Below are 13660 nucleotides of genomic sequence, written 5' to 3'. Positions count from 1 at the left end.
TGGACTTTTTAAACAGACTCCTGCAACCAGAGAAAATCCTGTATAGCCTAAAGAAGCAAATCCAGAGGCAAAAAGATACATGACACCTGAAGACAAGCTAAGAAAATGGAAAGCATAACCAGACCCTTAGCAAGATGCTCCAGAAACACCAGCCAGTCTTTGCTGCGGGGCTGTTAGGATGTATAGAGAGGTAGAAAATTCAAGAGGAGGCCTATGCTGAGCCTCCTCTTGAAAATGTAATGGAAAATGTCCAAACTGCCTGTAATTCATGTTCAAGCGCTGGACTTCCGTGGTTAGATTAAAGATAAACCAGCCAGGACCTTTCAACGGGTGATAAAGATCACAGGCTGCTTGTAACTGATCAAAAGGTTAAAGGCGAACCCCCGGCAGGGGCATTAAAACGGTCCCAAAGCTGCGGAGTAAACAGAGAACAGTAAAAAATAATTAACTATTCCTTCCTGGCTCAAAGCTAACAAAACTAAAAGGCAGACTGACAGCAGTAAACACAGTTAAGTTAGTTATTGTCCCATCCTGAGTCCTGGACCACACAAAGGAATTCTTAGAATGTTAACCAAGTAGTGTGAAGATTAAATATTTCCTCCATGATGAGCCTCAAAATGTCGGGGGATTCGCACTCACCTAGTACCCATGATACCCTGAGGGGGACAGCTTTGTGCCGCTTTCAGTAACAACTACAAGGAACGAAACTCTGGGAACCCCAAGCTTTCTCTTGTCTCTCCAAACTTTATCTTTAAAAAAAAAACTAGTAAATATGCAATTCTGTTTTGCCCCTCCCATCTCCTTTCCCACTACGACTCCACCCTGATGCTCAGGGTGTACTCTTTCCCTAACTCCAGCCAGCTATCCTCAAGTCACTTTTTGTATCTGATTTGTGTGGAATTCTTTTTTCCATTTCTGGGACATGCACTAACTCTGCGCGCGCACGCACACACACACACACACACACACAAACACACAGTCAGAGAACAACTATCAGGAGTTGGTTGGTTCTCTTCTATTATGTAAGTCCTGGGAGTCTAACCCAGGTTGTCAAGCTTGGCAGCAAGTACACTCTACTACCTGAGCCATTTTCCTGGCCATCGCTATTGAATCTTGTAACTCTCTGAGTTCCATATGAACTTTATGAGCTTGCTGACTCTTCCCAGTTTCAATTTAAAGCAAAGTTAAACAATATTACCCACCCAGCCAATCCTAGGCTATTTCTGTAAAAAGTTACTTCTCTTTGCTGCAGCAGAATACCTGACCAGAGCCACTTAAGGGAAAAAGGGGGTTACTCGAACTCACAGTTTGAAGATTCCCGTCCATCGTGGCATTGCAACCACAGTCAGGAAACTAACAGGGGTGGACACTGGTGCTCGGCTCCCCAGAAACCCCAGCCCATGGAACAGCACCACCGATAGGTAATGAGGGTCTTCACATCTCAGTTAACCTAATCTAGATACTCTCCCACAGTGTGCCGGGAGGCACATCCATCTAGATCCTCTCAAATTGGACATCAATCTTTTTTTTACATTTTTAAATTTTATTTTAATTTATGGATATGAATGTATGCCAATGTATGCACGTGAATGCAGGTGGGGTATGTATTAGATTCCTTTGGAGCTAGAGTTATAGGTGCTTTTAAGGTGCCCAACATAGATGCTAGGATCCAAACTCAGGCCCCCTGCAAGAGGAGCAGGCACTCTTAACTGCTGAGCCATCTCTCCAGTTTGGTAATTGATCCTAACCATAACAGTTTCCCACACATAGCTCAGTGACTGCTAAGGCTGGCTCTTCTTCTCCATGAAACTATGTCAAAGTATTCCCTGGTGTCTCTTCACACCCAAGGATCACACTTCTTCTCTAGGCATCTAAGTGTGGCCCTGTGTTTAGTTCTGACCAATAAGATAGAGCAGAAATGTCATAGGCTACTTCCAAGCCAATGAGCTTAGGATCAAATATGCCTGCCTGGCCAGAAAAAAAACAGTAAAGCCAGAGAAAGCCTGAGTTTGTGAATGAATAGAGACAAGCCTCCAGCCCCAACCTGAGATAGTTACATGATCAAGAAATAAACATCTTGGTGTTGGAGGGATGGCTCTGAGTGCTTGCTACGCTGGGCAGTGGTGGCACATTCCTTTAATCCCAGCACTTGGGAGGCAGAGGCAGGTGGATTTCTGAGTTCGAGTCCAGCCTGGTCTACAGAGTGAGTTCCAGGACAGCCAGGGCTATACAGAGAAACCCTGTCTCGAAACCCCCCCCCCCAAAAAGAGTGCTTGCTACTCTTCTAGAGTCCCCAGATTTGGTTCCTTAGTACCACATAGTGGAGCTCTCAACCACCTGTAGCTCCAGCTCCAGATCAAACCGCCCCTTCTGGCATGAACCTACACGTACAGACACACAGATATACACATAATTAAAAACCAAATCTTTGAAATAATATAAAGCCATGAGACTGAGTAAGAGCTCAGATGAGGGGAAAGAGTTTAAGTAGAAAAAGAACAGCAAACTGGTGGGCATGGAATTATCATCTGACACAAACTGGCCAATCAGTGGCCTTCCCTGGCATTCTCTGGAACTGTGGTGAGAGTCTGGGTCCTGAGGTGGCAGGGCTTGACAAGCTCTGTAGCTGGGAACAAACAGCCTTGTCTCTCAGTTTGTGGGATGAGCCTGTCTGTAGAAGAAACATATGAGGTCGTGCAGAGAAGAAACAGATGTTTCTCGACAGCCATCCAGGCTCCCTGGCATTCCTGTTGGCTTGTTTTAACTCTTCTTCCCTGAGCCATGTCTCCAGACTCCCATGAAAATTCCTTTAGCTACTTTCACCTGCCTGAGTTTCTATCACCAAACCTCTCAAACCTGGTTCAGTGTTAAATGACAGGCAGTTTACCTCAGCCTCCAGAGTCACTATGCTCACAGAAATTTTTAGGTACAGATTTCTGAGGGGCAGCCCCCACCCTAGAGCCCTTCACAAACCTTCATCCTTCAGGGGATGCCCTCTCCCATAGAGTGATGGGAACAGCTGGCAGTAGCAGAGGGGATGCAGCTGTTGAGGTACAATCCCCTTACGGGTGCCCTGGTCACACAAGCACACACGCGCACACACACACACACACATTCATCCTTTGCAAACTATCATTATTCAAATTAGCAAATGTTTTTTGAGTTTTCATCGGGAGATGCAAATATTTTGTCTTTTTAATCTTTCCTTCACTTCCTATGAGGGAGTGTGGCCCTTATCTCAAGGGGAGTGGGGCGTCTCAGGCATGCAGTATTGGCATCATTCAAAAGCCTGTGAGAAATGTAGACTCCCAGATTTCTTTTTAGACTGACAAGGTCAGATCTGTAATTTTTAAAAGATGTCTATTTACGTGTATGTGTGAGTACCTGCTGGCATTCTGAGTGAATACTATGTACATGCCCACAGGTGCATGAAGAGGACATTAGATCCCTTAGAGTAAGAGCTAAGTGGTGCTTGCAAGCCTCCTAACATGGTGCTGGAAACTGAATGTGGGTCCCCTGGAAAAGCAGCAAATGCTCTTAACTTCGGAGCCTTCTCTTCAGCCCCCGGAATCTGCATTTTAACGCTGACCCTGAGGGATCCTCCCGCCCCGAATACTGGAACATAGTACAAGATCTTGTTCAGGTTCAACGTGAATAATAAGAAAGACTGGGTGAGACTACATCACCATACCCTCCACTCTCTCTTCTCTGAAAATTGCATTGGTGACTCAAAAGATGGCTCACTGAGTAAAGGTGCCCAACACCAAGCTGGATGACCTGAGTTCAATCTCCAGGACCCAAATGGTAAAAGGAGAGAGCCGATTCCCACAAATTGCCCTCTGATATACGTACCTGGTGGTATACATGTCCCTCACCTAAAAAATAAATATTCAAATGTAAATAAATAGATAAAAGATTGTATTGGGGACTGGCAAAATAACTCAGTGGGTACAGGAATTTGCTACCAATCCTGACAACCTGAGTATCGCCCTTAGATCGCCCAGATATAGAACCCAAGAACCCTTGCGGATTCGTCTACACTTCTTCCTTGGGTTCAAGCCTTGTTAACTAAAGAGCTTATTCCCCCCCCCCATAAGGAAAAGCCGGTGAACCGTGAACCGTGCTTTGGCAATGATAAAATGTCCAGACAAAGGTCATGAGATATAAAGAAACAAACTGGAAAAACTGGTAAACTTTCTCTTTCTGGGAACTGAGTATTTTTGGAATCTAGGAAGAATTCATTTGTAGATTCTAAATGGTTCTGGAAAATACTTCCATCCCTTTCTCTTCTTTCGGTGGCCCGTTTATTTTTCAAAAGCGTGTGTTCTGGACCATGCTATGTCATCCAATATAAAATGTTCCTGCTGTGGCTTCAACCTCATATTGTACCTGAATGTTTGCAGCTGGTGAGGTGGTGCAGATCTTTATAAAAGTGAAGCAGTTGGGGCTTTATTCTCAGAACCTTCTAGATGTGAAGGTGGTTGGGAGAGGAGGGGCAGAGACAGGGAGAGCCACCATTGAGTCCTTCAGGATGATGCAAGACTGGAGGCACAGGAGGCCCATGTCCAGTATCTCTGCCATGCAGAAAAGCCACTTGAAGGGCTTGAGAATGTCCCGTTGCTCAGTTGAAGAAACACCTGCCTGGTGTGCACAGAGTCCTGGGTTAGACCCCTGGCACTTCATGCACCAGGCATAGTGCATGCGTGCAGGTGATCCCAGAGCTCTGGAGGTGGAGGGAGGAGGATTAGAAATTCAAGGACATCCTTGTCTACATACTGAATCCAAGAACACATGTTTCATAGGCCTGGGAGATAATTAATGTTTGGTTAGAGCTCTTTTCTAAGAAATAAAATTGACAGAGTATTTATTTTTGCTTGTTAAGGTTTTTGTTTTGTTTTCAAATGCTTTTGTTGTTGTTTGTATGTATGTATATGAGTATTGGCCTGAATGTATATACATATGTATACTTTGTACATGCCAATTGACTGAAGAGGCCAGGAGAGGGTGTTAGAGCCCTTGGAACTGGAGTTACAGGTGGCTGTGAGCAACCACATGGGTGCTGAGAACTGAACCTAGGTCCTCTGCAAGAGCAGCCAGGGCTCTTAATGCTGAGCCATCGCTCCAGCCTCAGTTTTTTGTTTTTGTTTTGTATTTTGAAACAAGGTGTTAGGAGCCCAAGTTGAAGATGACCTTGAAGTACTAATCCTCCTGTCTCTGCTTCCTCAGTGCTAGGATTATACATGTGTCACCTCAACCAGTTTATGTTATGATGGAGGTTCAGGGTACTGCATGCCAGGTGCTATAGTTACAGCACAACACTCAGAAGGGAGATAGAGACAGAGGACCAGGTCAAGGTTGGGGCTGGAGAGATTCAGGCTCAGCAGTCAGGAGTGTAAACTGCCCTTCCAGAGGACTTGAGTTCCTGAGCAGGCACTGGGGGGAAGTCACAGTAACCTTTAAGTCCCACTCCAGGAATCTGAAACGTTCCCCACAGGCTCATGTCTTGCATGCTTCTTCCCCAGCTGCTCATACTGGGGAAGCAGGAGCTCATGTTAGGTCTTGTTCTGCCTTGTAGAAGTAGGCCAGTTAGAATGGGGGCCTTCTCTCTGTGTGTCTCTGTGTCTCTCTCTGTCTCTGTCTCTATCTCTCTGTGTGTCTTTCTCTCTCTGCTTCCGATCTACCATGATGTGAACATCCTCGACCACACACTCTGCCATGATGGACTGAAACCATGAACCAAAACATATCTTTACTCCCCTATGTGGTTCACATCAGATATTTTGGTCACAGCATCGTGAAGGTAACTGATCTACTGGTAAGGGTGAGCAAACCACTCTCCTGTCCTACGCATGAGCACCCTCTTTGTGTGTGTGTGTGTGAGAGAGAGAGAGAGAGAGAGAGAGAGACAGAGACAGAGACAGAGACAGAGACAGAGAGACAGAGAGTGTGTTCATGTGTAGGAGTACATTTATGGAGGCCAGAGGTCCACTTCAATTGTTCTTCAGGCGTCTGTGTTTGTGTGGGTACATGCACATAAAGAGAGTCATCCAAGAAGAAGGTGTCAGATTCCCTGGATCTGGAGTTACAGTTGGTTGTGAGTCCTCTGATGTGGATGCTGGGAACTGAAGTCCGGTGCTCTGCAAGATCAACAGGCACTTTTAACCCCTGAGCTGCACCCTACCTTAGTTTTAAAAGATGTTTTGTATTGTATTGTATTGTATTGTATTTGTGTGTGCATATGTCTGTTTGTGTCTATGTGTCTGTATTTGTGCAGGTGCCCAAAGAAGCCAGAAGGTTGTGTCAGATCTTTTGTGGCTGAAGTTACAGTGTTTGTGAGCTGTCAGATGTGGATGTCAGGATCCAAATTCTGGTCCCTGACAAAGCTGTAAGTGTTCTTAACCACTGAGCCACCTCTGCCAGCACAATCTTGTTTGTTTGTCTATCTGTCTGTCTGGTTGTTTTTGTTTTTTTTTTTTACATTAGCCCCAGCTGGCCTGGAACTCACCATGTAGACCAAGCTGCCCTTGAACTCACAGAGATCCACCTGCCACTGGCTCACACACTGGGATTGCAGACTTTCACCACCACCACACCCAGTTCATATGGTGCTGCAGATTGAACGCAGGGTTTTGTACATGCTAGCTGAACACTCTACCAACTGAGCTACACCCAAGCCCCTCATTTAACTGTCCTTTCTCAAAAGTCTGTAGCTCAAAAGATAACACACACTCAAATCTCTCTTGTAAGCGCTCACTCAGGCTGAGGCGCTGACTGACAGAACCAGCCCTTGCTCACATTGTTCTTTCCCTGCCCCCTTTCCTCCCAAACTCACCTGCTCAGCTCATCCATCATCCATTTGTCCAATAAACATAATCTGAGCCTCCGGGTGCCAGGGGCCAGAGACCCAGAGATGAACCAAACCACATCCCTGCCCCGAAGGATCTTGCTGCTTCAAAGCACCATGCGAAGAGAAAATGGTAATTATTCTTTTGAATAGTAATTATAGTGGTGCTACAAAGAAGTTGAGGAGGTTTAAGAAGGTATGGCCCGTGTTTTCTGCCAAAGGAATTCTCACCCTGGGGCCCAGAGAAGTCAGAAAGGAGAGTCTTTACTCCTTTGAAGGGAAGCCCCCTCACCACCACCACCCCCCAAAAAAAGCTAGGATCAGGAGACCAAAGGCATCAACAGTGGTGTCCCTGATGGAGTCACTTGCCAGGACTGTGCAGGGCAGTGATGTGTACATTACATTGGTAAATTGTCATGTGCTGTTTGAGTTCACTGAGAGGCTGTCCCAGGAAAATGGGGCTCCCCTCTCCCCATTTCAGACCCCTGTATGCTTGTCTCCAAGAGTCCTCCAAAGTCTGAGGACAAGCTAGGTCTGTGATAAGGAGGGAACACTGTGTTCTGGAGAACAGCTAGAAGACGATACTGTTGTTTATCTCACAGTATAAACCTGTCTGCTGCAGTGGGAAAGAGAAGCCTGAAGGGGAGATTTAAGGGTGGGAAGGAAGCCATGGACGGGAAGCTCAGGCAGGGACAAAAAGCTCCTCCATGTCCTAAAGAGATGAGATCAGGGGTTAAATCAATGTAACTTAAAAAAAAGAAAAAAGAAAAAAAAGAAAAATTTAGCCGGCAGTGGTGGCGCACGCCTTTAATCCTAGCACTTGGGAGGCAGAGGCAGGTGGATTTCTGAGTTCCAGGCCAGCCTGGTCTACAGAAAAAAAAAAAAAAAAAAAAAAAAGAACCACTCCCCTCACAACACACACCAGTTGTGTTGTCTAGGCTGAGAGGTTTTTAAACTTGTAACAAAGGACTGATGCCAAGGGCCAGCCTCAGCTTGGAAAAGGATTCCTGAGAGAAGGAGTGTATGGAAGGAGTGAAACAACTCCAAGTCCAAGCTGACAGCCTATGTTCTGCTCAAGATGGCTTTCCTCTCTCTCTTTCCTTTCTCTCTGTCTGTCTCTGTCTGTCCTGTCTGTCTCCGGCCCCCCCCCCCCCACCCTTTCTCTCTCATCAGCTGTCTCTAGGATGTCCACACAGCTCTCTGCTCAAGACAGCTATTTTGCAATTCTAAAAACTTCTCTTTTATTTTATGTATCAATTCCGTCATTACCCCAGGTTTTGTTGGCATTTTGTCTAGGCTTCACCCCACAGTTACCTAGCAACAGCCAGGTGTGCCTAACTCAGTATAAAGGGACTGCTTGCCCCCTCCTCTCTTACTCCTCCTGCTCCCCCCTCTCTCCACATGCTCATGGCCAGCCTCTACTCCTCTGCTCTCTCTCTCTCTCTCTCTCTCTCTCTCTCTGTCTCTACTATCCTCTCAACTCCCCTCCCCATGCCCTAAATAAACTGTTCTATACTATACCATTGTGTGGCTGGTCCCTCAGGGGGAAGGGATGCCGCAGCTTGGGCCTGCAGAGACACCCCCTTCCCCGACACCTGATTACACATCCACCAAACATGTTCCCTCTCTCCTTATTTTTATGAAATTCAACAGGTACCCTTTGATTATACCATGAATCAGCATCCCATGACCCCAGCCCCTCAATTCTTAAAAAGAGACAGCAAGCAGAAGCACAGACAATAAGATAGTTGGGTGGAACCCCACCCTAAATTGCCATTCCTACCACACCTGGACCTGGACCCAAACTCCCTCTCTCCCAGGCTAACCTTGAACTCAGGAATCTACCTGCCTTTGTAAGCATAAGCAACAACAACCTTAGCTGGGTGGGAACTTCGCTTTCTATCACCTCCCCCCTGCATCTCTGCATCTGCTTCCTTTCTGACAGACTGGCTCTGTGCAGCTGCCTCTGTTCCTTCAGATCTGTGAAGCTCCTTATACAGTTCATAATGCATCCTTACATTTTGCATCGTTGAGAAGTTTTGTAATTTTAGAACTTATGTTTTCTGCATTCTTTCCCACAGTCTGAAGGGATGTCCGGAAGGCTCTACCGTTTTGCCGACATAGACACACTCTCAGCCTCCCAGACTCAGGTTGTCTCTGATTATCATGGAGTCATTAACCTTGGCAGACAGAACTTTCCTCGAAAGAGGAACGTGAAAACTATTATATAAACACGCCCACAGCAGCCGTCAACACTCGTGGAGGCCCACGCCCAGTTGGCTGTGTTCCAGGGGTAGGAACCATGTCATCCTATCTCTTACACGGCCATTCGGGACTCAGGAGACTGAAGGGAAGTTTTATCCATTGCAAGGAAGCCTCGTGTAAGCTTCAGAGCCCAGGAGTTGTTAGCTAGTTAATGGTTCTTAGTCATTACAGGCTCTGTCAGGAACTGGTGTATGTTCTTGTGTTGGTCACCCTGTAGCTGAATAACTTCCTCTTCCCTGGATGTTCACTCCCGGTACCACTGCCGGCCATGATTTTCTTTTCACCGCAATCAGTGATCTCTTGGACAGTGGTAAGTGTCTTCCTGGCGAACGTTCTGCTGTTGAACTATTACATGGCTATACAGACTCCTCAGTAGCAGCTGAAAGCAGGTCACCATCTTCAATTGCATCAGCAAAGGGGAAGAAAAGGTAGAGATTCTAGGTAACAGACATATGTCGTGACCCCTTAACTTCAGTGGAAAGATCCTGTGGAAGGTAGGCGGTTGTTGGAGAAGTCTGGGGTAGGGACAACATAGTGTCTGTCAGGAAGCAAGGGAACTAGGGGAGTGGGCAGCTGAGTCCTCAGCTGTGGCTTAGTTACATGAACAGGGTCCCTTCTCCTTCTCTCCCTCCTCCTCCTCCCCTTAAATATTGGGAATGGAACACAAATGTGCTGTCTGTTAGGTAGAGGTCCCTCCACTGAGCCATGTCCCTAGCCCTTACTGGGAGATTCTAGGCAGGTGCTCTACCCCTGAGCCAACCCCTCTCTGGTACATGCCAGGCAAACATTCTACCTCTTACCCTCTTTTACTTTGTGTTGTGTAGTGTGTGTGTGTGTGTGTGTGTGTGTGTGTGTGTGCATGTTTATGAGTGCATGTGTGTCACGTTCAGAGATAGGTGTCAGGTATCTTACAACAACTTCTGTCCACCTTATTTGTTTTAAAGGTTTGTTTTTACCTTTAACTCCATGTCTGGGATATTCATCTGTGCATGTGAGTTTCAGGTACCTGAGGTCAGAGGTCAAAGGTGTCAGATCCCCCGGAGTTGTAGTTTCAGATGGTTGTGAGCTACCTGAAATGGATGCTGAGACTTGGATTCGGTCTTCCGCAAGAACTGTGTGTGCTCTAACTGCTGAGCCATCTCTCCAGTTCCAGTCACCTTATTTTTTGAGGCAGGCTCTCTCACTAAACCTAGAGCTCTTTGATTCAGCTGCGCTGGCAGGGCAGAGAGGCCTGGGATACAACTGCCTTTGTCTCCCTAGCTCTGGGGTTACGGATTGTGCTTCACTGTGGCCAGCTTTCATGTGAATACTGGGGACCCCCAGCTTACATCCTCATGCGCTTCACTGACAGAGCCATTGTAACTTAGTTCCAGCAATCTTTTTACATCTTACATTTGATCTCAGCCAAAAGGCCAAAGAGCAATCTTTTTCACTTTTTATTCTGGGACAAGGTCTCAGTAACTTACCCAGGCTGGTCTTGAATTCACTGTGTAACTCAGGTTGATCATGACGTTTTCATCCTCCTGCCTCAACTTCCCGAGTAACCACGATGTCAGGCCTGGACCACCAGCCTGGCTTCTTTATTAGTCTCCATTCTAGTTGTCTGAGGACTATAATTATCTACATCTCAGATAAGATGATGGTATAGGTGCCATCTGGGAGGCTCACTGGGGAAGGATGCTGTGGTGGTTTGAATATGCCTGGTCCAGGGAGCAACACTATTAGGAGAGGTGGGGTGGCCTTGTTAGACGAAGTGTGTCACTGTGGGGGTGGATTTGAGACCCTCCTCCTAGCTGCCTGTGAGGCGGTCTGCTCCTGGCTTCCTTGTGATGAAGCTGTAGAGCTCTCAGCTCCTCCTCCAGCAACAAGTCTGCCTGGACACTGCCATGCTTCCTACATCATGATAACGGACTGAACCTCTGAACCTGTAAGCCAACTCCAATCAAATGTTGTCGTTTATAAGAATTACCTTGGTCACAGTGTTTCTTCACAGCAATGGAAATCCTAACCAAGACAGGTGCTTTCTGCTAGGGTTGACTATCTAGGTTCCAGCCCCAAGACTCACATGGCAGAAGGCAAGAATGTTCAAGATCAACCTGGGCTACCCGAAGTGTTTCAGGCCAACCTGGGCTACACCTGTGACCCTGTTTTTTTTGTTTTTTTGTTTTGTTATTTTTGTTGTTGTTGTTGTTGTTTTTTAATCTCCTTGAAGTAAATTGCTGCATGAACCACCAGAGTTTCTGAGTCAGTGGGTTTGAGAACAGGGCTGAATTCTGCATGTCTGATAAACTCCCAGATGACGTTCTGCTGCACTCTTAGAGTACACAGGCAATTCTCTTAGAGAAGCCCACACTTGCCCTTTTGCATCTTACTTTCTTCTGAGCCACACTTTTTGAATATTTGTTTTTCTCTTAACTGATATGCTGAAGCCTATATATTTTTAAAAACAGTTTAATTTTTATTTCATGTGCACAGGTGTGAGGGTGTCAGATCCTCTGGAACTGGAGTTACAGACAGTTGTGAGCTGCCATGTGGTTGCTGGGAAATGAACCCTGGGGCCTCTGGAAGAGCAGCCAGTGCTCTTAACCACTGAGCCATCTCTCCAGCCCCATCCTTAAACCTATATGAAAATATCCTTACTAAAACCCTACTCTGAAGAGGGGTGTGGAGAATGTGAATCTATGCAGTGAGGGAGTGGAAGAGAGCTGCTGAGCTGCAGGCCTGTGTGAACCTTGTACCCCGCCTGGCCTGCAGGGACCTGGCCCAGTGGGGGTGGGGGTGGAGGCTGGAGGCTCCTCCTAGTCTATTTGCTCCTTCCCGTGCCCTGGCCCAGGCCTGCAGTTTCTGAGGACTGCCTGCTTCTGCTGATGTGAACAAAGACACTGTATTTATAACAGGAACTTGGATTTCAGAGAGTCAGACATGTGGATGACCTCACAGGAGAAACTCAAAAGTGTATACTGGAAGGTTTTAAACGAGAGATAAAATTCTTCCTGTGTCTAAAGAAACCCTCTCATGCATGGAGAAGCAAAATGGTCCATATTCATACAACGGAATCTTATTTAGTTCTGTTCTTTGCAGTGCTGGGAACAAATTCAGGGCCTTAAACATGTTAGGCAAGCTTTTTAATACTAAGCCATGTCCCCAGGCTTTGTTGATGTTATTTTAAGTTTGTCGGCTGGAGATATGGTTCAGCAGTTAAGAGTGCTTACTGCTGTTATGGACAACACCCCCTCCCATATTCACATAAATTCATTTTTAAACAAATTATACACACACACACACACACACACACACACACACACACACACACACACACACGGACATGCCTGTAGGCCAGAGGATAACTTGTGTAAGTCAGTTCTTTTCTTCTTCTTCTTCTTCTTCTTTTTTTTTAATATTTTATTTATTTATTTTATTTATATGAGTACACTGCAGCCGTCTTCAGACACACCAGAAGAGGGCATCAGACCCCATTACAGATGGTTGTGAGCCACCATGTGGTTGCTGGGAATTGAACTTGGAACCTTTGGAAGAGCAGTCAGTGTCCTTAACCACTGAGCTATGTCTCCAGCCCCAGTTCTTTTCTTCTACCATAAGAATCAAAGCTGGTCATGCTTGGCAGCAAGCACTTTTACCAGCTGAGCCATCTCACTGTTTTTTGAGAAAGAGTCTCAAGCTGGCTTCAAACCACTGTACAGTCAAGGGGAAGATCTCCACCTCCTGACCTTCCCGTGTCCACCTCTCAAGTGCTGAGATTACAATGTTCAGTTTTACAAAGGAAGGAAATTGGGCCTTGAGATGGCTCAGGGGGTAAAGGCACCTGCGGTCAAGCCTAGTATCCTGCTTTCAGTCTCCAGTCTCTGCTTGGGGAAAGAGAACCGACTCCTGAAAGTTGTCCTCTGTCCTCCACATAACAAACTGACACTCAAACACCACCTTCCCCCCCCCCCCCCAAGTTACAATAAATAAATGTAGTAAAACAACAACAACAAACAATGTAGATAAACATGAAAATAAAACTGGGCATGGTAGTTCACACTTCAAATTCTGGCATTCTGGAGGCGGAGGCGGAGGCAGAGGGTCATCCTTAGCTACACGGTGAGTTTGAGACTAACCTGGGCTACAAGAGACTCTGTCTCAAAATAAGTTTAAAAGTGTATGTGAAACAAATCCAACTAGAATGTGAAAAGCACCACGTAGGATAGGAATGTGGTATTACAGGCTCTAGAAATAGAAAAGCAACTTGTATGGTTGGCACACTTACCAAGATGAGGGACAAAGGGGGCAGAGAGGTGGGACAGGGTTAAGTTTAACTGCTGTAGGGTTAAGATCAGTCTCTAAGTTGTAAACTAGCTAGTGAATAGAAACTAGCACAATGGTATTGTCCACCCACGAATTTGGTAAGGACAATAGCAACTTCTGCTTCACATGCGCTCCTTCGTCTGCCAATGTCACCTTTTTTCGAAGTCCAGTGAGGAGGGGAGAGTCTCCTCTGGTCCACTAGCTTGTAAGAGCCAACAGAAACCACATCTCATAACCTTCTTGGTG

This window comes from Arvicanthis niloticus, chromosome 30 (genome assembly GCF_011762505.2).
Source record: "Arvicanthis niloticus isolate mArvNil1 chromosome 30, mArvNil1.pat.X, whole genome shotgun sequence".
Taxonomy (NCBI): Eukaryota; Metazoa; Chordata; class Mammalia; order Rodentia; family Muridae; genus Arvicanthis; species Arvicanthis niloticus.
This window is presented reverse-complemented; position numbering follows the sequence as displayed.